Genomic DNA, 26,864 nt, shown 5'->3' on the forward strand with positions numbered 1-26,864 from the left:
TCCTCATGCATGAAGAAGACAGCACTGCTTATTAGTAAGAGAGAGAGAGAGACAGCGCGCGATTGCATCGTCTCAATATCGGTTTGATGAAGGACACAGTCTCCTTATGATGAGAATTCCATACTGAGAATATCCGATGCTTCGATCTTATTCTCCATCAATCACGAGCAACATTGGTTGGTTGGTTAGTTAAACTTTTTAACGGCGTGGCAGACGGCCTTGTTCACTCACCTCGAAAGCATTGACCATTCGTAACAGAGGAATAGGGGTCCTTGTCAGTTTGTGTTATACTGGCAACATTTCAATATTATCGCGCAACTTGAGGTGATGCTTCATGTTAAAAAAAATACCCGCCGACAGTGTGACAGCCGGGATGAGACAATGCAGTAGCATGTGCTGTGGCGTTTCGAGCAAGTTCTTGGCATGGCAGTTTGGCTGAGGAGGCATTTTATAACTCCAGACACTTGGTGGGCTGAACAAGATTTATACGAGAGCTATTTCCGCAGCCAGCAAACCTCTCAGAGCTACATTTCCTGTAGAATTAAAGCCAAGGAGTTATTAAAATCTTAATATCTGGCTGGGAGCTGTCCGAAAGCATGTTTATGAACTGATCAAATCAATATATCTGACCTAGTACCCGCAAGGGCTTGTCACGACAGCTATTACAGAATAACAGCCTTTTGGGTGCAAACGCTCTATTGATTGCTTTCTTTCAGGAACACTTGTGGTGAGAGAACATGGCGGAGGAGGAGGCGGAGGGAGAGGGGGAAGATGCGGAGGAAGAAGATGACATGCTTCACCTCCTGTTATTGCAACCGAGGGGGGTTTTGACCTGACCAGTCCGCAGCTTGTCAGGCTTTTATTGGTGACAGATTGTTGTCAGATGGGGTTTATGATGTTCAGATTGTTGTCAGATGAGGTTTATGATGTTCTAAACGGAAAAGGTCTCGCATCAATTTGTGCAGACAGGCCGTTTGCGTATTTTACCTTAGAGTAGTTGAGAAGAAAAAGCCCCGTGTTTGTGTTGTCATGGTCACCAATTGAAAAGACAAAGTGATGCGCCGTCTGGTTTGGCATTTACTGGCTCGCCGATTCCCATCAAAATATTGATTAAAAAAGCATTCTTGATACAAAACATGCATGTCAGCGATGCAGCTTGTACTGTATCCGGCATCAGAAGATTCGGATAGATGGAAAGGACTGATTGAAGGAGGGTGGGATTTTGTGGGAATGGTATTTGGTTGGTGGGACGGATATATGACGAGTGCATGGGTGGGTTTCTGATAAACGTACAATTGGTCGGTTGGCTGGATAGGCAAGGTAAAGCAGATGGATCAGTGGGTTGGGTTTTTGGGTCTGTGCTGAAAGTGTTGTTGGTTGACTGGATGGTTTTCAGTCCTGCTGCTCCCAAAAACGGCCCAGTTTCATTCCTTATCTTAACTACAATCGCATTAGGTTTCCATGAATTCCTAGCCTCATAATAATCTCCCTTGTAGACATTGAGCTAATGTTGCCGCTGCTTGTGCAAGGCTTTCCATCTGTCCAGGTATGATATGAAATGGTCAGAGCAGATGTCAAGTCGCCGCACAAAGCGGGTTAAGGAAGACAACTGGAGTGTAAAGACAGATGGCAAAGAAGGCATGAACTCCGTAAATTCTACAAACTGTATTTGGAGAATTCCCATGCCAGATGACACATAATGGACCCCAAAAAAGTGCATATTATCATGTTTTGCTAAATGAGCTGTGAATACACACGGCTTTTTCTTCAACAGGTGGCGTGGAGCGATGCCAGACGAGCAGGTTAGAACACAAACTGCTCTGAGGGGAAAATGATTAGCTCGATGACAACTTTTTTCCAGCAAAAGAGCATGCTGGCACATTCGAGTGTGCTTGGCCACATGATGCAATGTTTACCCATTGGGAAGCCAAGGCACATGCAGGTGACCTTACACAAACACCTTCGACATCGGCGGTACGGCCCCAAGTAAACCCCTGGAGTCAGTTAACTCTGGGATTTTTTTTTTAGCATAGCACATCTCTCAGCTAGAAGGGAACGCTTTATCCAGACAATGACAAATCATTCATCCCCGTGATTGACCTCTTTGCAGGGGTGGTAATTCAAAGGGGATTCTGATCTGTCAAAGCTGATTTGTTTCAAATTTCAACAGGATTGTGGACTGACTTGAACTCTCCACGATGATACAAAATGTTAAGAAGAAAGAGGGAGAGACGAGAGATTTACCACCAAAGATGGAATGGCGGATTTTGTTTTTAGTATACAGTCGATTTCATCAATTGCCCGGTCCTAAATTTTTAAAGGGGTCATGACAAGATGATTGCTAAAACCTACAACACTAAGTAGTGATTCCGAACAAAACAATCAGTTCACGCACAGTTTGTATCACACTTAAGGTTTTCTCACTCTCACTGGCTAGGATGGACTTCCATTTTGGAAAAGGTCTTATAACTGAAGGAGAAAGACAGCATATTGGTGTGTGTGAGGGTGGGGGCGCAATGAAAACCCGTGCTGGCAGACCCGATAGATATAGTCATCCATCCATGAAGCTCACCACACTTTGTCAAGTGTCAAATTACGCACCGGCATGAGAAAACCTAGTCGTAGTCCTGGAGAAAACCGAGAATAATCAACTATGAAGTCAATTTTTTCATTTTTTGTCCAACCCTCCCCCCACTCACCCAAGATGTGAAGAATGACAATTGTCAGCGCGCAGGTGGTAAATTAAATTGTGATATTTCCCAAGATCTATTTCCTTGGGGTGTCTGCTATGCTGCTTGTGCAAAAATAAGGCTGAAGGCAATTAGTGGCAATCGGGAGGGAATTAATGGTTGCACTATTAAAATTTGTAATGCATCAGGAGTGCAAAGACTGGTCGTAACCCGCTACACAGTGCAAAAATATTATTGACAGTATGTGAGAAGGAACAGTGAGACCTTTGCTTTCATTATTCAGAATATGTGCGCCATCATAGGACCAAAGCCAGCTAAATCCAATGCCAGGCATTGTATATTAAGATGTAAAAGAGTTGGTGAAAGTTTTGCTGCTATACTGTCTTTTAAGGAGGGATCAATATGTGCAATTTATTCCAAATCAAATTTTCCTATTTTGCCATCCACTGGAAATATGACACATCTTTATTGGGACAGTTTGACAACCACTGAAAAATACAACTCAAATATTAACAATTCTGTTCAGTTTTAGAACAATTTTCCTTCAAACGTAGCCTGGCAAATCCCATCCGCCTTTGCAAAACCGCCATGATCCTGCGGAAAAAAATACCGGAGTCTTGCCGCCTCTACTGGGGGCTGTCACTTCAAGTCCACGGGTTAAAATTTAATGAGGCTTTAGAAGCACTCCAGCTTTAAGTTCCTCCCCAGAACAGTTTGGCTGTTGAGGGAGCGCGGTTTAGTTGCCACGCACGTTTCGAGCGCACTTATGGCGGGTCCACTTCTCACCGGTAAATAGCGTGTCGAGTCTCATTATGTTCCGTAGGGGAACACGGGAGCGGGCGGCTCTTGGGACGCCCGCGGTGCACCATATACACATCAGTCGGAAGGGCAGAGAAACAAACATCCAACGCTACAAGTCGGATGAGTTCACTTCCCACCAAAGCGTATTGAGTACTCCCCAGTTCGCAGCAACTATTTTGAGGGTTTGGGAAGTGAAGGGGGAGTTGTAGAGTAACTACATTCCTGCAGCATCTATAGAGGTTTCTTAACCTGCCTTTTATGTTTCCAAAAATGTCCACAGATAAATGTGCCCGACTGTATTCTTTACTCAAATGACAAGCAACTGTTTCCAAAGCCGAGTTCCCCATAATGCGAGCTGTTTCAGAGCATTTTGTCTGATTGTGAAAATATGAGCACCAAGCCTACCAAAAGAAAGTAGAATCTCTAATTTCACTGGGGAAAAAAAAGTTTACTTGTAGGTTATGCATTTGTTTGTAATCAGCAGTAGAACAAGGGTTGGTTTCACCAAAAACACTGGTTGGTTTCTCACCAAAAAGTAGTGAAAACAAGCTTTTTTGTAGGAAAAGAAGTGGCACGACAAAAACAAGAAAGATAAAAACTTTTGATGGCCAAACAATTTATTTACAAATATACAGCTAGATAACACACTGCATGTCTCGAGTTGAACATCAGTGGCTTTTTTACATGGCAGTGGCCATTCACTCGGTAAACTGCTTCAACTTGTCTCATAATACACACGTTCTATGAGCTACTGTGACATACTTTGCTTATAGCAGGGGTCACCAACCTTTTTGAAAGTGAGAGCTACTTCTTGGCTGCTGATTAGTGTGAAGGGCTACTCATGTGATACATACTTTGTAAACAAATACATTTCCTTAAATTACCTTCAACCTCCTGTGGGGTTAAGATCAGGGTATGTCGTTAATATTTGTCAATTGTGGACTTGTGAAACCCTTCGGGACCCTTTTCTGATTAATGGCTGTATAATTAAATGTGCATTGGCTTAATTAATAGCATGGATGGGTGTATTGATGTTCATCTTTGTGAATACACTACTCATGTTAATGATTTCTCACACAATAATTAGTGAACCGAAAAAAATATCCAATACTATTTTCATAAATGTCTGCTAGTGTTCACATTTTTAATTGAGCACTCCTAAAGAATTCCTAGAAAATCACAATGACCTATTACTGGTGAGCTAATTTTGCAAGTAGAACAGCCCCGCAGGGTATTCATCTAGGCATTGCAGGCTTCCTGGTGCTTGCGGGCAGCATGTTAGTGACCCTTGGTTTATAGCATACATATACATAGTCAGTTAAAGTGTAAGGTGCCTAAGCTTGTCCAACTTCTGTGTTGCCATTCTCTGCCTCATAATCAAAGTGACAAGCAAGCATGACAAGTACTTTATCTTTGACTAAAAAGCCGTGCTGACCTAAAATCCAAAGTTAATAATCATAAGATCATAAGAATGTAAACATCCATGGTCATGAATAATAAATATTTAAAATAATTAATAAAAAGACAACCATTCATTACAAATTTTCCATAAATTGATATTGGTCATCCAGAGGATCCAAACATCCAGTTAACCAAGCCAAGAGTGAATATAAAAACAAAAAAAACACCAATTGCTATTGTACTATTATCGAGGGATTTGATTAAGTAATGTTTGTTTTTTAGCGAATAGTTGGGTGTAGCTTCCGACAAAAACTCAAATAGGTCAATTTGTGCAAACAGCAATAGGCAGCGACTGACTGTACTATACATCTATCAGACTAAAAATCAGAGATGGTACAGAAAGCCCGTCTGACAGTCACGCAGCAAGTGAGCGTATCATTTGCAGATGTCTTGTTCCTATCAGTTCACTATCATGACGCCAAGTCTCTAATACCAGTGCTGACAAGAAAATATAACATCTTTCATTGTGTCAAAACTCCTAAGCGGAGGAGCCATCTGACAGGCTCCGAGCTAAATACGTCAGCGGTGTCACTCAAACTGTGCCCGTGTTGGAGACGAGTGCCGCTTCACATCGAACTGATCGCGTAGGCAGCCCGAGCGCTGATACATTTGACAACACAAATTGTCCCTGCTGAAAAGGGAGCGAAGTGGACCACTTAAATGGTTGCAAACCACAGCCTCGCCTCAATAGGAACCACTAACACCAAGAATTGATTTGTCTATTTTGTAAGGAAAACCAAGGTTAAGTCGCCGCGGACAAAAATTAAATCAGTAGATATTTGGTTCTGTACTCAAGTAGTCGGTTTTTGCCGTTAGTCCACTAAGAACTGCAAACAGCTGATTAGTGATGATTACTCCCAAGATCAACCAAGAACCCAATTGATTTTGAAACAAATCCAAGGTGGCTCATAGCTCTGCAGAGAAAAGTAAGTGAATATTTGCTTCTAGCGCTGGAGTTTTAAGGTTGTTTATTGTAATTAGGATGAGCACTTTGGTGAATGTCATCACTCAATGTTATTTAGCTCTAATTAGAGCATGACAAGATGTATATCCCCAATAGAATAAAGACGGGGGGTAAAAGTTTGAAAATGACAAAAAAAAAAAAAAGGATGCATGGGCCGGATATTTTGCAAATGGTTCACTTCTGTTGTTTCAGGACTTCAGCAATTAAAGATCCCCCAAAAAGATAACTGTGATAAGATGTCCTTGCCAGAAACAATGGCCTTCTTTGATCTTCCCAACGCTGCTCTCCTGGTGGACCCACTCGAAAAATGAGCTTGTTCATTTTCTATAACGCTATGATTTGGCGGTGGGATCCATCCCGCAGCTGCATGACTCCAACGCTTAAATCCCAGCGAGGTGGCTGAGGTAGCCGAAGGGAAGAGTCAAATCGGGACACCTCGATTTCAAGCCATTTTTTTTTTCAACCATTCCTCCTCAAACGATTTGATCAGTCGACAACAAAGCAAGAACCCTGCTGAATTTGAAGGCTATTTAAGGTGTCCGAGGTGGCCATAATTGAAAAGTCAAATCAGGACACGTTGGTTTCAAATCCCTACATGTTGCTTTTCAGTGCTCGAGTCGCCATTTTTCGACCATTGCTCTTCAAGCTTTATTAGTCTACAACAAAGCCAGAACCCTGTTGATTGTGGCTGATATCTAAGGTGCAGATGTTTTCCACCCACTAGTAAGGATGTGAAAGATTCGGTGTTGTATAAACATGGCTTTCAGACTCGCAGTGTGCTGCTGCAAATAAATGCCATATGCCCAGAACACGGCTATTACACGAAAAGTCTCACTCAGACAGGAACCAATATCCCCTGGCCGTCCACACGGGAGACGCCGTCAATAGAGAGGCGGGGGATATATTTCCGAGGGGGAAAAGAAGGAGAGGGCAGCCTTTCTCAAAGAGTCTCGCCTGTCAGCCGTCCGCGGAATGTCACCGCAAAGTGGATGCCAGCCCATATTTGACTCCAATCGTCTTCGGGAGTCGTTCTGTCCTACTCGAGATTGGGCCCATTCCGCTTCTGACGTGGCTGCCTGTCACCAAGGCGTCCGATTGACATTGCTGATGCGAGCCGGGCGTTAGGTACACGGAGGTGTATTTGTAAAACACAGTGCCAGCATGTGTCCATTACTCAAATATGAGCGTCCAATGTGGAGAGCTTAAATCCATCTATTTCCATGCATTTGGCAGCACTATTGCCAGGCAAATTGGGTGACCTATTGAGCAGTGTTGACTCCAGGAATACTAACCTGTTGCGGGCTCCATGTGGATGTGAGGAACAATTAATCCATTATGCATGAGCGTCCGCGTGGGATGGCGGATGGAGAGAATCTTGGCCTGAATACAAACGTGGCAGGGTGGCGTCTCAACACTGTACGGAGGAGAAAAGCTCTCTGAGAGCATCCCATCCCATCAAAACGGAATCGATCAGAAGCCAGGGCGCCACCGTGTTGTGCAGCAGAGCGAGGGGTTACGTTATAAAAAGGCTTCCGCAGTATGACGTGCGCCAATTTTCGGGGCCGAACTTTAGAGAGCCATCTTAAAGATTAAGGAGCATGTAATAACTGGGCCTAAAGTAAAACTTGGATTTTTATTTGGAGAGTAGACTAGCCTTTGACCAAGAGTCATGTCACCTACAGTAACAATATACTATATTGCTGTTTAAAATTTAAAAATAAAATCGTCCATAAGACGGATTGTATCTCGAAAAACTCAGAAGTCAGTCCATTTGTATTGCAAGGCTCCATTGGACTAAATAATGATGATGTTTGCACTAAGAATGTGTGATAAGCGCGACCCAGCACAGATGCTGCGTGGGCTGGGAATTTATTCGAAATTTAATCAGGATTTAGCTTTTCTCCCGATCTTAAAAACATTACAATAGAAGAAAAACGATTAATGCGACAACGCAGTGATGTCGTGAAATTTCCCTGAATGCACCATATTACTTGTGCGTGGATGTGATTCCGCCGTCCCTCGGCATGTGTTAAGATGTTCAATGACACCCCAGTTTGTGTTTACTGTAAAACTAAAAACACAGCCAAAATATGATGACATATCGCCAGTGCTAACACTAAATTCAATGTAAAAATGTCATTGACATGCTAACAGGAAACTAGCATCCACCTGCGGGAGTGCTATTCCTTCAAATAAATATTAACACACAGACACTGTAGGTACACATACACACAGGTAACATAATGCTCAAGGCACATAGGGGAGACCTCAATCGCAACTTGGTTCTTCTATCCGTATCACGTGATATGTGTGTACTCCATGTATGCACAGCACCAGACTGCCCCTGAGAGGGCAACGCGCGCACACACCAGGAACAGCCAAATTAATTTTTATTCACCGTTTCTTTATTGCTATTATTTTAGTATATTCTTATTTTTATTCTGCGCCTGGTATTCCGGTTGTTTTTTCAACTTATATTTAGTTGAGTTTTCAAGGATTCGTAGAATTCTAACACACCGACACACTTATCCCCATGATATGCCAATCCCTGAGATCCCAGGTTAGCCCAGTAAATCCCAAGACCTGTGTGAATAAAAATAGAACAACAGAACAAGAAAAAAGAAATATGAGAAAGAGATAAGGGAGATGCTTATTGACGGTTTGAATGTGTGAAAAGACGCAAGGCATCAAAAGGTGTGGATGTAGTACATTGAAAACGCAAGAGGATTGAATTTCACTTATCTAAAAGGTCATTTTGTATTTGACAAAAAGAATAGCTCAAGGATAATGATCAATGTGCGGGGATAATTGGGCATCGGGCTCTGATGGTAGTTTTTAGCAGTAGAAAAAAATACTACGTTTTGAAATCCACGAGTAATCATTTTATTAATCGTCATTTCAATATAAATAAAAAAAAATGTGATTTCAAATTTTTCGATAATCATGCAGCCCTAATGGATACGGAGACTGACCAATGATTGCATGAGGAATGGGTCCCACGACAAGCCCTAAAGGCGATTCTTTGTAAAGGCAGGACGATCCATTTTGAATGACTCGTTTTTGGAACTCTGTCAGCTGCCTCAGTGGGGAGGCCAGAGCAGCTGCACGCGGGCAGCCAATGCCTTCTTTTCCCTCCCTCCTTCTCACTCCCATTTGTGCTTCCTCGGAAACATCAAAGGCAGCATTCGGCCCGGCCTGAGCGAGCCGCACGCTTCACATGAATTGCGGGGCCCATCGACGCGTTAGCGGCAAAAATCTCGCTTTAGCCACCCAAGTGTGTCATCTTCGTGCTGAATGCAGACCCCTCAAGGTTTTGTGTGATGTGCACCGGAGAGGAGGGCCAGTCATTGCACAAGTTTTTCTCGGATGGATTTGTCGCCTGTGCCAGCCACCTGGACGCCAGCGGCAAAGATTTCAGGAACTTTTCAAGCTTAACCCTCCTGTTACGTTGGTGGGTGAAATCGACCCATTGAAAAGTTTAAAACTTTGAAAAATGGATAAAAATGTTAAAGTCTTTCTACTGGCCTTGTTCAAACTTTATCTTCAATTCAATTGTATCTATATAGTGCCCATTCAAAACTGAAGAGGTCTCAGGGCACTTGTTATTTTATTCTTTAACACACATACGGACATACTGCATATATGAGGGGAAAAATGTCAGGTTCAAGCTTCTTCTGATTTTATGACCTTGTTATATACTTTTATCATTTCATATTTATGGTTGAGCGTGCAGAGGGTCACAGTGACAGATGACCGTAATCACTTGACGATAAAAACCAACTAAAAGGCATCTCCCACTTCCTTTATTCCCCATTTTACCACATTTGATGGCTTTTGATGCATTAGCTTAGCATAGGCTAGAGGAGGCGGACTTCTTTATAAACCATAAACTCTGTTTCTCACTTCTCTTCTCTTTTGCTGCGTCTTTAAGCGTTAATTAAATTCAGACACATTGGGAATTAGGCGGCAACTTTTACAGAAATATCACAGCACTCGCGGTCACAAGGAGGTGGGCGGGGTGAGTGCTGCGCGGGTGAGACGGCATCTATGCGGTGATAATGAGGGAGGAAATGTTGAAGCTCTACGCAGTTTTCCAGAAAGCTTTCATTTTCACTTTCTTGGTTATATGCAAATTACATATAAGATATTGTATAACATGTAACTTTAGTTTAGTTTAGTTACTGCCGCATGTTGTGAAGTGAACTGAGTCACCAGATACCATACAGTGCTTGTATCTTAAGTTTAAGATCGCAAGTCATAGTAAATTAAATAAATTAAATAAATAAAACATGGCCAATTGATGATCAAACTCTAGCAAAATAGCAATGCCATGGCATCAAGATGCCTTGAGGCCAAAACAAGCTAATTAATTTAACCACACAAAAACTGTAGTAAAAAAAAAATATTAAAAAAAAAAAGTAAATTTTAAAATTTTAAAATTAAGTTGACACCTGAATGAGTAACATTTCATGACTTAAAACTGAATAACTCAAAGGAACATCAGCACGAATCAGCGGGCCCAACGCTTACTGACACCTTCGTGAAGAGCAGTGATGACGACTGCACGAGAAAAGCAAATGATGCATTTTTGTCTGTGAATATATACATGTATAGATATGTAAAATCCCAAAGGCTTTTATCGCTGACTCCAACATGCCTAAGCTGTGATAGTACTTAAAGTTTAATACATAATGCAGTATGTTGGCTCGACGGGGAAACTTAAGACAATTTTTCCAGCTGTGCTTTCCTGCTTACACCATCACTGTCACACATGCACCTAATCCTAGCAGTGGATAGTCAAGAATCCGATGCATAATGAGGCAAGGCAGGGATATTTTGCCTCGCATCAGTCAGGCCGTATCCCCCGCACGCATTGATCGGTTAGCGGCTCGGCGGGAAAGAGAAGTGAGCGGGCGCGCCGGGAACGCTGGGAACAGTTCGTGCTGGAGTGCTGGAGGATTAGCCTGCCGTCCATTCAGCACTTTTTGGGGGGCGGCCGGCAGAGCACAATCGCTTGGAGAAAAGAAAGAAAAAAAAAAAGGGCTCTGTGCAAATTCCACCTAACGTGTTCGACAGCGTGTCAGTGCCTAATGAGTGTAGAGTGAAGGAGTGAAGAGGTTGTGGGCTGATGATTACAATCACGTTAAGTCAGAGGCAGGCATGTGATATATAATCAAAGGTAATGACTGATAAGAAATGCTGACTGAACTGTGTTTTGCTTCCAGAGAGAATCTGTCACTTTAGCGATGTGTTGTGGAAAGTGAAGGAGGTGGTTTCAGCACCAAGGACAGTGACCATACTTCTCAAAATGAAGCACAGTGCCAAAAAGGAGACAAGAATATTTTGTTTTGCGTATTTGTTTGGCTGGAGCCAGACAGAGAGGTGAGGATTTCGACTGAGCAGGAATAATTAGCATTTTGAATTCCAGAATTAATGAGGTCTTTTGAAGCTTGTGTGACAATGGGAACAATGACAAGTGGGAACGATTGACGAGGAGGAGAAAACACAGGATTAATGTACAGTTGTTATGCAGCAATGTGTCTGCGTGCATTTATAAAGCTCTACTAACTTGTAAACCTGAATACATTTGAATAATGATGATAATGATGAACAATGACTCACATGGTCTCGTGACCTTTCACTGGTACGCCTTGGAATGATTGACAGACCAACCATTGCGTCATCATTGCCATCAAAGCCCGCCTTCAGTTGTGTTTTTGTTCTTTTTTTAGTTTGAGGTGTCACAAAAACAAAAAACATTAGCGTCAAAGTCACTGCTCTGCTTTCTTTTCACAAAGAGCTCATTTTCTCCACGTTTTAGTCAAAAACCGGCATTTTGGTGGCCAAGCCCATATTCTAATGCTGATACCTCAAGATTCTCAACTCGACTTCCTTTATATAACACTTTGTAAACAAACACAGCTGCATATAAAGTGCTGTACATCAAGTAAAAATCACGCATATGAAAACAAACACACTTAAAACAATACATTACAACATAAAAACAGTAAACGCAATAAAACACTAACACAATGACACACAATAAGTCCAAAGCCAAAGAATAAAAATGTGTTTAAAAAATGGAAAAAGCTCGAAAACGTCTGGTGAAAGAAAAGAGTTGACTTTCTTTAGGTAGGTACAACATTCTGTTGGTCTTGAAAGATGCGTCAAAATGTTACAAAATGGCTGCAACAATGGGTAAATTTGCACTGAAAAAAGGCTGGTAGGAAATTAAATGAGGAGTAATATCATGAAATATATTTTATTTAAAAAAAATCAAATACAATCCAGCCTGGTCAATCATAATGATGGTATAATTATTATTTTCAACATTAAGTATCAGATAAGTTCATCTTTTGAAGACAAATTAACTACTGAGTGCATCCCCCACGCACCCCCTTATTTACAGGAGTTCTATTTAAAGCACCCTTCCAGCATGGTGGGAGATATTTATTTTAAAAAGACAGCACATTTGCCAAGTGAAACGACATTATTAATTCATACTCAAATGCAAGAAGCCATTAATGGTCCAAGCTCCCCAATCAAATGGGAAAGGGGTGGACAGTAAAAATACGCCCCCCACACCCCGAAAAAGCCCAGTATTCATGCTCAGGGCCAACAAAGTTCATAAAGAGCAATGTCTTCAACAGTTTTTTTTCCCCCTTTCTTCCGAAGGTAATGAGGGATGTAATATATCTGATGAAATTGGGACCCCAAAGGGCTCAACAGGGAGAGACGGCATTAAAGCTGGTGATCACAGCGCCACCGGCTTTTCTCCTGGTGCAATAACCTCAAATGCCGCTGAAATCGGGTAAAAATTTATATTCTGTGCCAGAAGGGGCCGGAACCGAGCGTTTTGTGGTTATCTTCCGATTATTATGAGAAGGATGTGAGAAAGAAGGGAAAACAGGCATACAAGAGTGCAAAAAATCATCTGGCCTGTATACATATTTAGTCTTGATTGGATTATACAGCACTTCACAGTCGCTCCTTAAAAGATTAGATATTACGCTCCTTCAGTGGGGGGAGAGAAACAATGGAACTCAGACATTGTATTTGTTGTTTTTCATGATTAACTTTGCTATTTGTGCTGCTGAATTATGCATTTCTCAAAAGCCAGTTTTATTTTATCAGCTGTAATATGTGCAAATATTCTCCTGAGGAAATACGGACATTAGAATAATTGACTGACCAATGCCGGCATCAAAGAGTCATGACCGACCAATCACTGCTGCTGCCTTTATTGATTGACTCGTCCACTTATCACTTTTGGCATGAATAATGAGTACTTCACTGTCCGGTCACCGTTATTACGTTTGATGACTGTCTGAATGAATGAGTCACATAACCAACCTAGCCACTAGTACAATTTAATGAATGACAGAATGAATGTAGACTGGCCAATTCATGACAAGGTTCGAAAAAATACTTTCTTTGAGGAGCAGTTTTGCAGGTTAATTCCAGGGACCTGAAGCACAGATTTTATTAAACAATATAAATATGACAATATAATGAATGAACAATTGGTTTTCTTTTTCATATAATCAACAGTTTTTATTTCTTACATTCACATTAGAGCAAGCTGTATTTTCCTGTCTAGAAACATGTTCAGTGGAGCAATTTCAAACAAATATAAATTGAAGATAAAACTTAGTATTTCTGAATGGGTTGTATGGTCTTTTCAACAATAATTTTTTTTTTTTTAAAAACTACTTAAATATAATTTTTGACAACATTTATTGTGAAGATCTCAAAAGTCAAAATCAAAACTCAGGACTCTATTGTGAAAACATTTCTGATATAAATATGTTTTATGAAATAGGTTATATAGTAGCCAACTGAATTGCATCGATAGCTAGCTGGCGCGGCGCAAATAGCACCTACTGACTACTGACTACTCGTGTGTCTGTGATTTCAGCCCAACAAAGCTTATTAGGAACATCTCGGCAGTTCACTTATTGGAAAAACTTAAGACTCCGATTCTCACCAATCAAGGAAAAACCAATTAAATGAATATAATTACTTTAATAGGTTCAACAGCGCCGTGTTCTGCCACGGATGTTTCTTATATTAACGCTTCCAAAAATTATAAAGTGTATAACATCCAATTAAAGCATAACAACAACAAAATTGCATACGTCAAAATATGACTCCACAGTTGCAGGTGAAGCCCGCTTCCAAGTATGGGTACAATTCACGACAATTCTCCAAAGCGAAGAGTTCACATTTTAAATGTTAAGCAAAACTATTAAAGTTTCTTGCATTTCTTTTTTGATCGCCATGCCTGAGTTCTGTGTTCCAGGTCATCAGCAGTCAGTTAAAAAAAAAAAAAAGGGGGAGAATAGATAATCATCTCGCAAATGTAAGTGAAACATTGGGAGAAAATGTCTAGACTGAGGATACGCGAGCACAAAAGCATCAATAATGTGTTTGCATACTCGTCTTGGGAGATAGCTGAATAATTCATACCCCGCTGAAATATATTCCTTCCTCTTTGCTCCCGTTTCTCAACTAATGGCTCTTTCTGCTTAATTTCAGCCTCCACATCCCCAACCGGCCTCTGATGGCATGCGACGTTGAGAGTAAGAGTAACGCTAACATTAGCACAGCCAGGCATTCTTAGCAGCCAAAATCATTTTTATAATGGTGCTACAGGAGCTGGCGAGGGGGAGGATTTGGGAGCAGAGTGGATGTATAACTGCAAAGATACTTTCAAAATTGTGCTTGAATGCTGAGGCATTCCAACCAGGACTGTATACTACAACTATGAAAACATGGCAACATGCAAAAGCAACGCCACCATCTACGAGCATTGCTCAGTCAACAAGTCAATCATTATTGGTAATAATGGAATCGGCACGAATGCTTGTGTCTTCGCATTTGCCCAATTAGGGCGAGGGATTTGCAGGTGCGAGGATGCAGCAGGCGGTTGAGGCATGAACAAAAACATGGCCACTGGCAGACTGATATCGATCTGGAAAGATGCTCCGTGTAACCCAACCGGCAGCAGAATGTTGTCCCGTGCTTTTTTCCCAGTCGGAAGGTGTGGCGTCAGACCATTTGTCATGGGAGGCGAGCAAGTTTTTTTTCTTCCTTGGTCGGGTTTAGGTGCCCTCTCTCATTTGCTGTCACGTAGCAGTGCAATTGTTGTCAGCCTGTGGAAAAGCATCTCGTGCGAGTACAATTCCCACCAATGACACAGCCGGAATGTCAAGGTGGTAATTGATGAAATAGTCGCCCCCCCCCCCCCCGCCCCAAATCCCACGGAGTTCTTTTTCTTCCCACCATATCGAGTCAGTGAGCAGCATGGCTAAAAATAAAGCCCTTTCAATTTATATCAGGGTGGCATTAACGCTAATGAGTGTATTCGTTTCAGAGCGTCATTGGGAATAAAGAAGCAACATTGATCGCATGTCATAATGCTCCTAATAGATTAGCGCCCCCCCACCCCCGCTCTCCCCCTGCATATATTATGACAACGCCCGCCTTCATCCCACTTTTCCGAAGTTCCTGTGGGAGAAGCTTTTACATTCTTATATCCTCACTTGAAGGCACTCCTGTGCAGGCAGTTGATCAGGATGGCTGCTTAAACCAGTTGGGTAGCCATTTGTTTTCCGTTGGCCTTATATTTGCACCACACTGAAAATGTTACTTTCTCCATTGAAACGAGGAGCCACAAATGGAGACTCAAAAATACTCCAGAATAAGGCAAAGGGGGGTATTAATTAATTCACGTGCTGCCTTGGCAAGAGCTAAAAATAAAAAAAATAAAAAAACATAGGGAAATGCAACCCTATGTATAGTACACCTACTTTGGCACCACCTTGCATATAACTTCCGCTATCACTTTTAAAGACCGACGAAGACTGGCAACAACTCAAGCGGCAGATAGAACCATGGAATCTGTGTCACGCATCTTCCGCCCTGCATTGGCAACAACGCAAGTGTTCCAAATGGCTTTTATCTCTCATGGATGCTATCTATGTGAGGAAACACTCAAATTGTATTATCGCTCCAGCGCCGCCATGAATAACCATTTGGCCAAGATCCGCATCAGCGTAGCTGTCCACTTAAGCCCAGTCCTTGATTGCAGAGAGACTGCGGAGGACAGGGAGAGCGTTTCAGACTCACCCGGGGGACACGCTTGGCCCCTTCTAGTAAAAACAGGCACTAATGGAAGTGGAGGCCCGTGTAGCCATTTTTTTTTTTAAACACAGGCCACGTTTTATGGTAATCATAAAGTAGGGCTAAATGGATAGCGGGGTCAACCGTGAACGAGGCGAGGGCGGCAGCCGCTCGCCAGGTGTCTGCGCATTCTCGGCGGCATAAAACACTTTCATTCTGTCGCATCACTCGTTTTCACTCGCCGTTTATGAAGCTCTCAGGGCCAGTTTATGAAAAATTCATTTGCCCAGTGGGATAAACAGCAAGCTCCACGCCAAACGGCGGCTGTTACGTCCCGCCCGCCCCGTACGACAAGACGCTTGCCGTATGTCATGCGTTCGAGTCAAACGGGATGCTCGGCAAGGAAAGACGAGTCCGGAAGCGACGCGGCGTGTAAATACAGTGAGAAATTTGCATATTTCCTATGACGCGACTGTGAGTGCAGCGTGACGATGCCCATGTATTTTCTTCATTGGCTTTGAAATTGTCAAAGTTGGACTGTGGGAGAAAATAAAAGTCATCAGCGAAAAGGGGAAGAAAGACAAATGCGGTATTTCAATTCCCTGAGTTTGCGTGACAGTTGGCAGGCTACTTTGTGGTTACTGGAGAATTAGCAGTATGTTGGGAATACACTAATCCTAGATCATACAAATGAAAAATATGGAAGATTGTTGTCACATGTAGTGCTGGGACTTTAAATTCTGTGGAAACTGAAAAAAACTTTTGAGAAAAGTGGGGATAAAAAAGAAAGCCAGCGACATGACAAAATGGGACGGTACGAGCACTGTGTGATCTGGACAAAATGTTATCCCAATAATGATATATTGTAGTGTTTATCCCGATATAGTATTTTTACTTACAACTATTTTTTTTTTAAAAAACCCCATGGTTTCTCATAGAGAGAGAGAGAGAGAGTTATGTCACACACCAAAAGACTGTACCATGAATTTTGTGGTAAGAAAAAGTTTCCTTTGTGCCACCATACACCAGAGAGACAAAGACTATGGAAGATTGTTGCCACGTGTTGCCACAAACAGAACTTGCCTGAAATTCCTGCGGTTGATTTATTATTTCTCCACTTGTTAGTTAGTTAGTTAGTAGGCAATTGATGGTTCAAAGAGGATAAAGTAAAAATACCAGAAATGCCTGCAGCTCCTTTATCTTTGCTGTAGGCATCTTAAAAGAAAATTGTAAAAGGGTGTCTGTTCTATCCCATAGACATGAAAGCATAAACAATGCAAAATATTGGTGTTACGTGTGCAGTTACAGTTCCATTGTGACTTATACGCATGACTTATCGGAATTTGCACAAAATCATTGGGTTCCTATGGGTATATATATGGGTAGTTGTGACATGAGCAATGAAGATACGCTCATCAGATGAATTTAATCTCACTCCACTGGAATTACATTCAGAGTCCAATTCAAACGTTAGACAATGTAATCCATATCCGTAGCCCTACAAATCCCTCTGTGCATGAATTCATTTCTTTCAGTCTGCAAGATTAATAGCAGCCTGAAGCGGGGCGGGATAAGAAGAGTGCAAATGCGTTGTCCCCCTGGCTGCCCACAAGCTAAGGCTAATTTGCGCTGCGCTCACAATGGTCATTGTGTTAAGATCATATTCTCATCGGCACAAGTGCAGTGATTAGTGTTGTGTCCGCTGATATCGAAGCCCGGAAAGACCCGGCTGGCTCTTGAGGAGGAGAAGCTCAGGGATGGCCTTGGATAGGACGGTGGCACATTTGTCTCCTGGTCATGGTCAAGTGCTTTTTTTTTTTTTTAACACCTGGGCTTGCACACTTTTCACCTCAAAGTATGCACTTTCTCCCATCCAGACATCTGACACACCCACCACCCATCACTGGTAACGAACGCCAAAAGCAACCTTTATATGAAGTCTTTTGTCACAGCGACTTTCTGTTGCCGTTGTTTTTTTGTTTATCAGACGGTGTTTCTTACTCGTGTGTATGAGCTCTCATTTTACAATAAGGTTTTGTTTGATTGCTTGTCTCCATGTCATGTCTGCTTTAGGCTCAACGTTTTGACACGTTTTGCCAATCATGACCTATAGATCGACTCAGTGAGATATTTTTTGTTTAGTCCGCAGCCACGCGCAGTGGTTGGGGCCTCGGCTTTACAGGAGATTCTTGAACTGTAAGCACCGATCAGGAAACGATTGCTCTGGTTGGAGTGAGCCTTCATGCTTCATGCCAACGTTGGCACACCGCATAATACTGTGGCATAAAAAAAAAAAAAAAATGTTTGATAGCTTCCACAACGTTTCTTTTACAATATTATAAGTGAGGGTTCACATTCTCGGGGTGCTTGACTTTCTGCAGTCTGAAGCGCATTCTCGGAAGACTTCTTAAGATGATGAGAGAATACGTGCAAGGCCCGATTTGACAGGGAATGCTCACATTTTAGGTTTGCCCCACCCGGAAAGCGTACTGTGCATGAAGGGTCTTAAATGACAGAAGAGAATAGGAGAATCTGCACAGCCAGAAACGCCTTTTCAGTCTTGCGCAATTTGCAAGAATATGGCTCTATGTAAGGAGATGACTAGAGTCAAACATGAAAATAACTGGAGCTAAACCGGTTGAGACGGCCAAAAACAGTGGCTCTGCTGGTTGTAGCAGAGCGGTGCGCGCCAATATCACTTTAAGACAAGATCAATCCACATCTAATTTCGCACATTCAATTATTACTGCCATCTTTACCAGAGCGATTATATACTTTGTTCATTTAACCGGTTTTCTTTTACTTATTGGAGATTAGAGGGCGAGGAAAAAAAACGGAAGGCAAAGATGCACCGTAACGCCATAAACTTCAATTCATGTCGTGGTGGTCCCTGCGAGGAGCGTGTAATCGCAATGACACACTGGTGTAATCCATTTAAAACACTTTGGCTCAGGCCTAAGGCGGCTTTGACTCCCACCGCAGGCTTTTCTTTTTTTTTTTTCGCCTCTCACTCTATCCAAGCCAGATATGTTTCACTGACTGTCTGCAATTAGCACGGCTGCCTGGAGCGGGTGAGCGGATGTTCACGTCGAAACACCTTTTGATCATTTTCAAATGGAGCGTGAGCTCATTGTCCACAAGAAGAGGCGCTGTGTCGCGCGCACTTTTTTTTTTTTTTTTTTCCCCATCCCGACCAGCCCGGGGTAATGGTGCCACCAGATCTCATTGCCTAAGCAAACATTAGCTCACGCTGAACCTTTGCAACCGTCTCTTCAGGCGAGACCACCGGTGAGTTGTTAAAACAGTGACTTATAATCTTAATGGAGTAAATATACTGCTGGGTTTTATTTAATGCAGGCTGACCCGAGAGGTCAACGCTAATTGAACTAATTGCACACTCAGAGGGACCATATTAAACGGCTTGCTGCATGATTTAGCGACAAATAAATGTTGGCTGTGCAGTACTGGCCCTAAATGCAACTGTCGCCGAGTTTTTCCTGTCGCTGAATTTTGTGGTACTTTGTTGAGGCAAATTTCATCACCATGCCAAGGCCACAGAGGATGACAGAACGTCTAAACGTTGGTATTTTAGCATCGCCCATTTGTCTAACTTTAATGAGCCAAGCCATTTCATATTAGAAACATCTCAGAGCAATATGTCACAAAAAGGTATATGGAAGTATAGAGAAATCTGGACCTGTTCGGTTAAATCCGGACCTGTTAGGTTAACAGCAAAGATGACACAGTGCTAGAATTGAAAAAAGAAACACCTCAGACCTCAGCTAGACAGCCTTCCAAACCAATTCAGTTCTATGCGTTCACATATGGAAACCTCCCCTGAATGAATGTTTTCTCTGGCCCCAATTTTTGCACCCGAAGTTCGAGGGACTTTTCAGGCTCCAATTCAACGCATTAACAGATAATGTCTGCCTGGTGCCATGTTAATAAGCCGGATCTTCCCCAGACTTGCAAGAAATAACACCAACTCTCGAAGGATATCACATTCCCCAAGTCAACAGCTCAATCTCACCTTCCTCGCCCACTGCCATCACCCCCACCCATCTCCTCACCCACTTTCATTCCGACTAGATGGATCGTCTCACCCTCAATTCCACGCTTCCTCAGACGGAGAGATTGATTCGTCTGCAGGACTCCTCTGACCTTTGATATGATCCAATAAGGGACACATGGCACTAACCATATTATCCAATCAAATGGGGGAGGCGCATTAGGAGTGAAAGGAATGTGTTCTCCGTCCCCGGAGGCGTTTCGACCGCTCCCTTTTTTCATACCGCTTGGTCGTCTGTCCATCTCCTGTCAACCCAAATGGCGTGCCCAGGGGGAAACTAAAAGATGCCAACTGCACTTTGCCTAAAGGCTCCGTGCGTCAAATTAAATTTTAACATCGATCCAAGTTATTTCTACAGGAATGCTGCGGCACATTTATCTTCTTACCTCCCCCTCTTTTCCCCCGTCAGTTCATTTAGGTATTCTGTTGTTATCCTGGGTATTGCCACATTCCCCTTTTAACAGTATTCCTTGGGGGGAACCTGATCTTTCCAGACTCTTTAGAGGCCTTTTTTTCCAGGGCTGCTGTGATGCTAAGATAAGATTTAACTGTAGAAGTCTTACAATGGAAAGGTGCTCTCCTCCTTTAAACCAACAATATACTCACAATTCTTTAGGGAGGGAGTATTTTCGGAATTTGTCAAACAAAAAGCAATTTTATACCCCCTTGAACACTTGAGGAACACCTGTTATTTTTACCACCAAAAATTGCTCCTGTGTAGGGTTTTGCTGCATTGATTTTTCATGTAAGTAATTCAAATTTGGAAGCAATGGGAAGTATAATCTAGGACACGTTTGCTTTTAAAGAAAGCCTGGAAATGGCCAATAAGGCCATACAAAGTAATCTTTTAAGCAATTCTTGCCCAGGACACAAAAAAGACATAATTTTGCTGCCTGCGACATTTGGTACATTTTAGTTGAGACCTCAAAAAGTGGATTTACTAGTCGGAGTAAAAAGCAGACGACGAAACGAAGCAATTTCAAGAGGGACTGTGCACGGTGTGCTCAAAGGTTTTGACAGATCCCAGCCTGCCCCTTGTTAGAACATGAAGCGGAAGAAGGCCATGCTGCGAATTCGCCAAGTGGTGCGAAAATGAGATCACATGGCCGGCCATGTGACAAGAGCAGAGAGGGGAGGTTGTTTGGACAACCAAAACGCTCCTCCTCAGTGCCGTTGGTTTGTCATCTCCAAACGAGCAGAACTGAGTTCTGGAAGCCAGGGTCTTAGATAAAGACAAGCCCAGTATGGCCCGAGCGTCGTGAGCAAGACTGATCCCCGCTCTCCCACAATCCCTCATTGTTATTCTCCCATGATGCTGAGCGCCGAAGCGCCGGCAGGGCTAGCTGAGAGTGAGATGGGGGTGTTTACATGTGTGCTCCCTTTCAGATCACTGTACACACAGGATTAAGGAGGGATTGCAATGTTCTAAGCCTTAAAAAATAGAAATCCCATCTCCCATCACTGTCACTCCATAATCACTCTTTACATTTTCTGTCATATTCTGAGATGGTAAAAAAGTTCATTATCGTCATTTATCCCTTAATTTGTGATCAAAATTTGATTTGTTGTCAGCGTTGCAGATGCAACATGCAGAGGAAAACCTTGACAATTAGCAAAAAAGTGACGCTATCGTGATCAATTCATGGGACATACTGATGATTCAGTCAATTAGGGGTTGGGTGAAACCCCTTACCTAGGCTTGATTGACAGTCCATCGTCATTAAACGGCATCACACATCTGTTTAGGATGCATGCATTCCACTGGAGCTCATTTGCAAGAATTTCTTAGTCAGAGTTCGTCAAAGTGCGAGCCCCGGAATTTGCTGAAAATTGCTGCTATAAACAAAATGGCCAACTTCCTGTTGATTTCCGCGCGCGAGACCTTGTACTTTTTGATCTGTCCTCTTCTGATGAAAATATCAACATATTTCAATTTGCTCAGTGGAATTTAAAGTGTCTGCCAAGGTCTTTTTTTGTTTTTGTTTCCAAGTGCCGCTACTTCAGCATGAGAGCGTTAGGATGTGTGCCGTAGAGCACAAAGCAGCAGAGACTGAACAATAAATATATTTAATTGAGTTGATGAAAGATGCTGTGAGTCAATAAGCATGGCGGTTTTGCAATTATACTTACTGGCGAAGAATATCAACGCTAGCAAACTTTCTTCACCATTTGTTTACAATGCCCGCTAAAAGACAAGCATTTGGAGCGTTTTAAGTGACCTGCTAGTTAACACTAGGACTACCAGGATTTTGAAACTAGCCGAGCAATTCATCCTCACACTCGTCAATATTTTGGAGCAGATGTAACACCTACTCTACTCCTTTCTCAATGCAGCTGCTAGTTGCAATGGGAAGCCGCCGGCGCTGTTCCGGCACAATGTGTGTAAGATTGAGCGGAGCCGTCAAATTGACGGCCACGCCGTAGCTAAAGGAGTAATGACTCTGAACTATTTTTATATCGTTTACACCATAAAATTACACCATGGTAATGAACTATGTACGGAATTAGGAATAGTCAAGAGGCCAGGAGCAGCATCCGGCGCAAAAAAAAAAACATTCGCTCCGTTTAAGTGTAAGCGTAGTCGTACCGGCCCACACATCCCGACTGGCCGACTATACATCCGCTACATTTTAAAAATTAGAGTGTGCTTTATCTTTTTCACTGATTTCAATTACAATCCCAAGTCTCAAGTAAAATCCACATTCGCATTATTTGCACACAGCCTCAGCTGTCATTGAATCATGCCTCTTTGTTGTTTCCGCTATCATAGCCAGCATACTTGCAGTGGGTGTGTCAGAAGTCTGGACGGGATAAGGAAAAGTGCTCAAACAAAGGCGCGTTAAAAAAAAAAAAAAAAAAAAAAAAAAGGCAACACAGAATATGGCAAATATTGTAAAATCCAGTAAAATCCAGCAGAAATTACTGTAATAAATAACAATGCCCTTATTTCCCAGTGATACATTTAGCCATGATCCTTGAAGGAAGAAAGTATGTGTATTGATTTAAAATGGACGTTCCAGAGCCTGCTTTCACCATCCCATCTACTTACGGCTCTTTTATTCCCCCAGAATGCTCGGATTCGCTGCAATCGTTTTCCATCCTGGTATTCCCTTAGATGCTAACTGAGTAGGGTCTAATTGATTTCTCTTGTTGGGTTCCAGGCTTCGAGCGGTGCAGAGAGCGGCCTTACTCCTCGCTGCCTTCATACCCGTCACAGCAGCGGGGCGGAATTTATATAGCCATAGAGAAGCAGCATATGCAGCGCACTCACTGGCCGGAATACAAGAAAGGATCCTTTAATTGGGGAGAAGTCAGCGGCTGGATCACATAGATCAAGCTTAATAGCGTTCACGTCTCCTGCGGAAGGCAAACATTGTCGTAGCGCAACTTAACAAGCATCTGATTTACGACCAGAGCAGTGGAAGTAAACAGTGCAGGTGAGTCGCTTTCGTCGGGCGCAGCATTTTTAGAGATTTGCCAGGAAAAAAAGGCTACTTGTGCACATTTGTCACACTAAAAGCGTCAGTAGGACTAAACAAGGAAGCACCCGGATGTTAAATATTGTATGACATGCATCGTCAGCGTTTTTTACATAATGTACACAATTGCTTGAATTTGAACTTATTGCTGGGCAGATTTCATGGTCAAGGCCGAAAGGGTTGGGCACATTTTGTCATTGCAATAATGTATACACTCTGTATTACACATTGTGTTGTATTGTTACATTGTAACACATTGTGGGGGCAAACCCTGGGCTAACCCTGATAAACATAAGAAAGGCAGGTACAAGAAGGACTTTTAAACCAATGAAATAAAAAACAGATGGGAATAAATGTACTCAATCACATTGAATTCAGAAGCAATGCTCTATATTAACTGCAAACCATATCGGGGGACACGCCCATTAGGTTGTTCGAAAGGCAAACTAAGAGGTAAACTTCCTGACTCAAAAGCAAACAGGAACAGGAAGAAAACATAAGTCATTCGCCTTAAATTCACATTCATAAAAATTAAAAGCATAGTCTAGTCATCTCGGTCGCTTTATGGTTGTAGCAGGCACGATAGCCATTGTTGTCGCTGTCTTTTTGAAGCGACGGCCCCCGACTTGAAACTCCACTGTTTCAAAACAACTTGTGTCCGGGAGTATATTAAGCTGCGCGCAGCACACAAGTATGACGCTGGCAGATCAAGGTGGAGTTCATGCACTTCTTCTGGCTTCCTACTTCCAGAAATACGCTGCAGCAAACCTGCTGTGTATAGTGGTTTGCTGGTATGCTTTTATTTTGAAGGCCGCGAACAAAGGGAAGTGTGGAAAATAAATAAGTAACTTGTTGAATGCGACTACTGGCCATCTGTTGGACCCAAATAATTATACAATACGACAAAACCAACCCCGGGGCTCGCAATGGACGTAAGCACACGCAGTTGGGTAAGTAGTAAAGTACTAGTGGCGCATTTTGAAGCATGTCCACAGCGGGTTCGAATAGTAAATTAGCCAGCTAATGATCCTTTAAAAGCCTCTGCCGTTAGCATCTCTACCGCGGCGGCATCAATCATGGACACTTTTTTTGGGGGGGGGCCGGGGGCGGAACGGGGCGGGGGGGTGATCATTTTTATGAATAAGGGCGGGGGGTCGCGGGTCAAGTGCCCAGTATATATATATATATATATATATATATATATATATATATATATATATATATATATATGAAAATATTATTTTTCCCAAAAATTGGGAATTGGCGGGAGGCTTCTTATTTGGCAGCCACACATGCTCGCAAATTAATAAAGAAATGAAAAACCATGAGATCACAGTGGATAAATTTTTTTTTCTTTGTTCACATTGGAAGGCACGTTATTTTCGGACGGATCAACGGTTTCCTGAAAAACGTCCGTGCCAGGTTTATCTAATTATCTGACTGAGCAGCCTCATTATAAATGCAGCCTCAACGGGACTGGGATGCTTGGATCCCTAAGCCATGGACCTGAAGTAAGGGCTTGAGAATTATACTTAACTAAAAGGTTGCACACATGGCAAAGAAAGCAGAAATGTTTAAAAAAAAGTCATGGTTTGACACTGGAACGGATTAACAGTGGTTGAAATCAAGCACAGTGCTTGAAGTCCCCGTAAAGTGAAAAGAAATGTCTTGTGAATTTGACACACCACAGAGAGAGTGTTAATAAAAATGTTAAAATTGAGTGATTAAAAATTTGCCATGTTCAGAAAATGGAGCTTGAAAATCCAGAAAAAAAATGACGCCGCTGTCTCAAGCGCCGTGGGTGTGTCCGCTCAATGCGCTAAAACCACGCCCCACTCAAGTGTTAATTCTCGATCGAATATCATGTGCACGACCTATCAAAATGGATGCCACTTTATCCAGCATCTTTCTCATACCTCAATATAACTACATTTTTGAGCTGACAAAATACCCCGCATAAAATCTCCAGTGACTGGAATATATCCCATGGGTTTTTCCTAGAGCAGACCAGCACGACGCCCTGCTCCACATGCTGGCTGGCAAGTCGGACTGATAACTTCTGTCTTTCTCAGCATGACGTGCGTGTACTCGAGGAACAAAACGAGGCACTCTAAAAGCAGCCATGACAGCGGACTATCTTATAGGAAGATGCATTTTCGGGGTGTAAGCATACATAGTGCACAAATCACTTTTGTGAATGAAGGCGCCATATAGTGGGGGAGGGGTTACTCTAGTGCGTCACCGGGCCTCATTTTAGCCACGCCCCAAATAAACTCTACAAAACTGTAATGGCAAAAAATAGTTGAAGGCTCAACAACTGAGTACTACACAAACATAGTTCACATGGGCGGTGTAATATATTTAGAAACAAATCTCTGAATTCATAGTACAGAGTCTTTAACTTCTTTTTTCACTTGCATGAAAGTGGGCAATGTGGATTTTGGGGATTGATTCTATTTCTTAGGCAAATACGTGATCAAATTCTGTTGATTGGTGGACAGAGTCTCGTTTCTCTGTGGAATTCATTGATCGCTTTGATGATGTCACATTTCTAGATTCACATTTCTTGCTACTGGATCAAAGTACTTTTTTCCCCCCAGTGCCAAAAAAAGCACATTTGCATTAGGCAAAAAAAAAATAAAATAAACATTTTAAAAAAGGGGTTTCTCGACCACAGTAATTTTCAGACCATGGAAGGCAGCAAACAGTTGCCAGGTCAATGGGGGAAAGGCCACCTCAGGTGTCAGTGGGGTGGGGTGGGCGTAAACGGCGGCCACTGGAGCCCACTTCCTTGCAGCATTAAGCACGGAAGTGTGATCGGTGGCACCCTATCACAACACATACCTGCATTTGTCACTTTCCTCATCAACTTTACCCGACTTTTTTGTTACAATCTCGGCTTTCAACACCACTGCTACCCTTCTGAAGCTCCAAGGAACAACTCATTGGCTCTTCATACCAAAAACATGTTCTTTAAGTGTCCAAAAACTTTTCTCAGCATGGCCCCATTAAGATGCTGCAGTTGCTGCATCCTGCTTTTTTTTATTCATCAGCGGTTGATGGTGCACACCGTGTGGCATAAGCGATATATAAATGATGAGGGGATGTGCGTGGCGAAACATCACGCAACCTAACTTCACTAGACATGAGAAGATGCAGAGGAAAAGTGTTCACTTACTAGACACGCCGGAGAGGTTGAACAGCAAAGCACCCGGTGGTAACTGCATTTAAAAGAGAGAGACGGGGTAGTGAGATGGGTTTGCCACAATTAAGGT

General features: G+C 42.5%; 1 protein-coding gene across 5 annotated transcripts in view; it reads right to left on the minus strand.

Moving 5' to 3' along the window:
• The window catches only part of ptprda (protein tyrosine phosphatase receptor type Da), a 254,866-nt gene that overhangs the window by 226,761 nt on the left and 1,241 nt on the right, over positions 1–26,864 (minus strand). For all 5 annotated transcript variants that reach the window (XM_086020965.1, XM_086020955.1, XM_086020992.1 and 2 more), the window contains exon 4: positions 26,768–26,810. The gene's annotated coding sequence lies outside the window, so the exon portion shown is untranslated. The remainder of the gene's footprint in view (positions 1–26,767; positions 26,811–26,864) is intronic.

Source organism: Filicampus tigris, chromosome 2, assembly GCF_054856515.1.
Source record: "Filicampus tigris isolate MCC_2025a chromosome 2, RoL_Ftig_1.0, whole genome shotgun sequence".
In the NCBI taxonomy this organism is placed as follows: Eukaryota; Metazoa; Chordata; class Actinopteri; order Syngnathiformes; family Syngnathidae; genus Filicampus; species Filicampus tigris.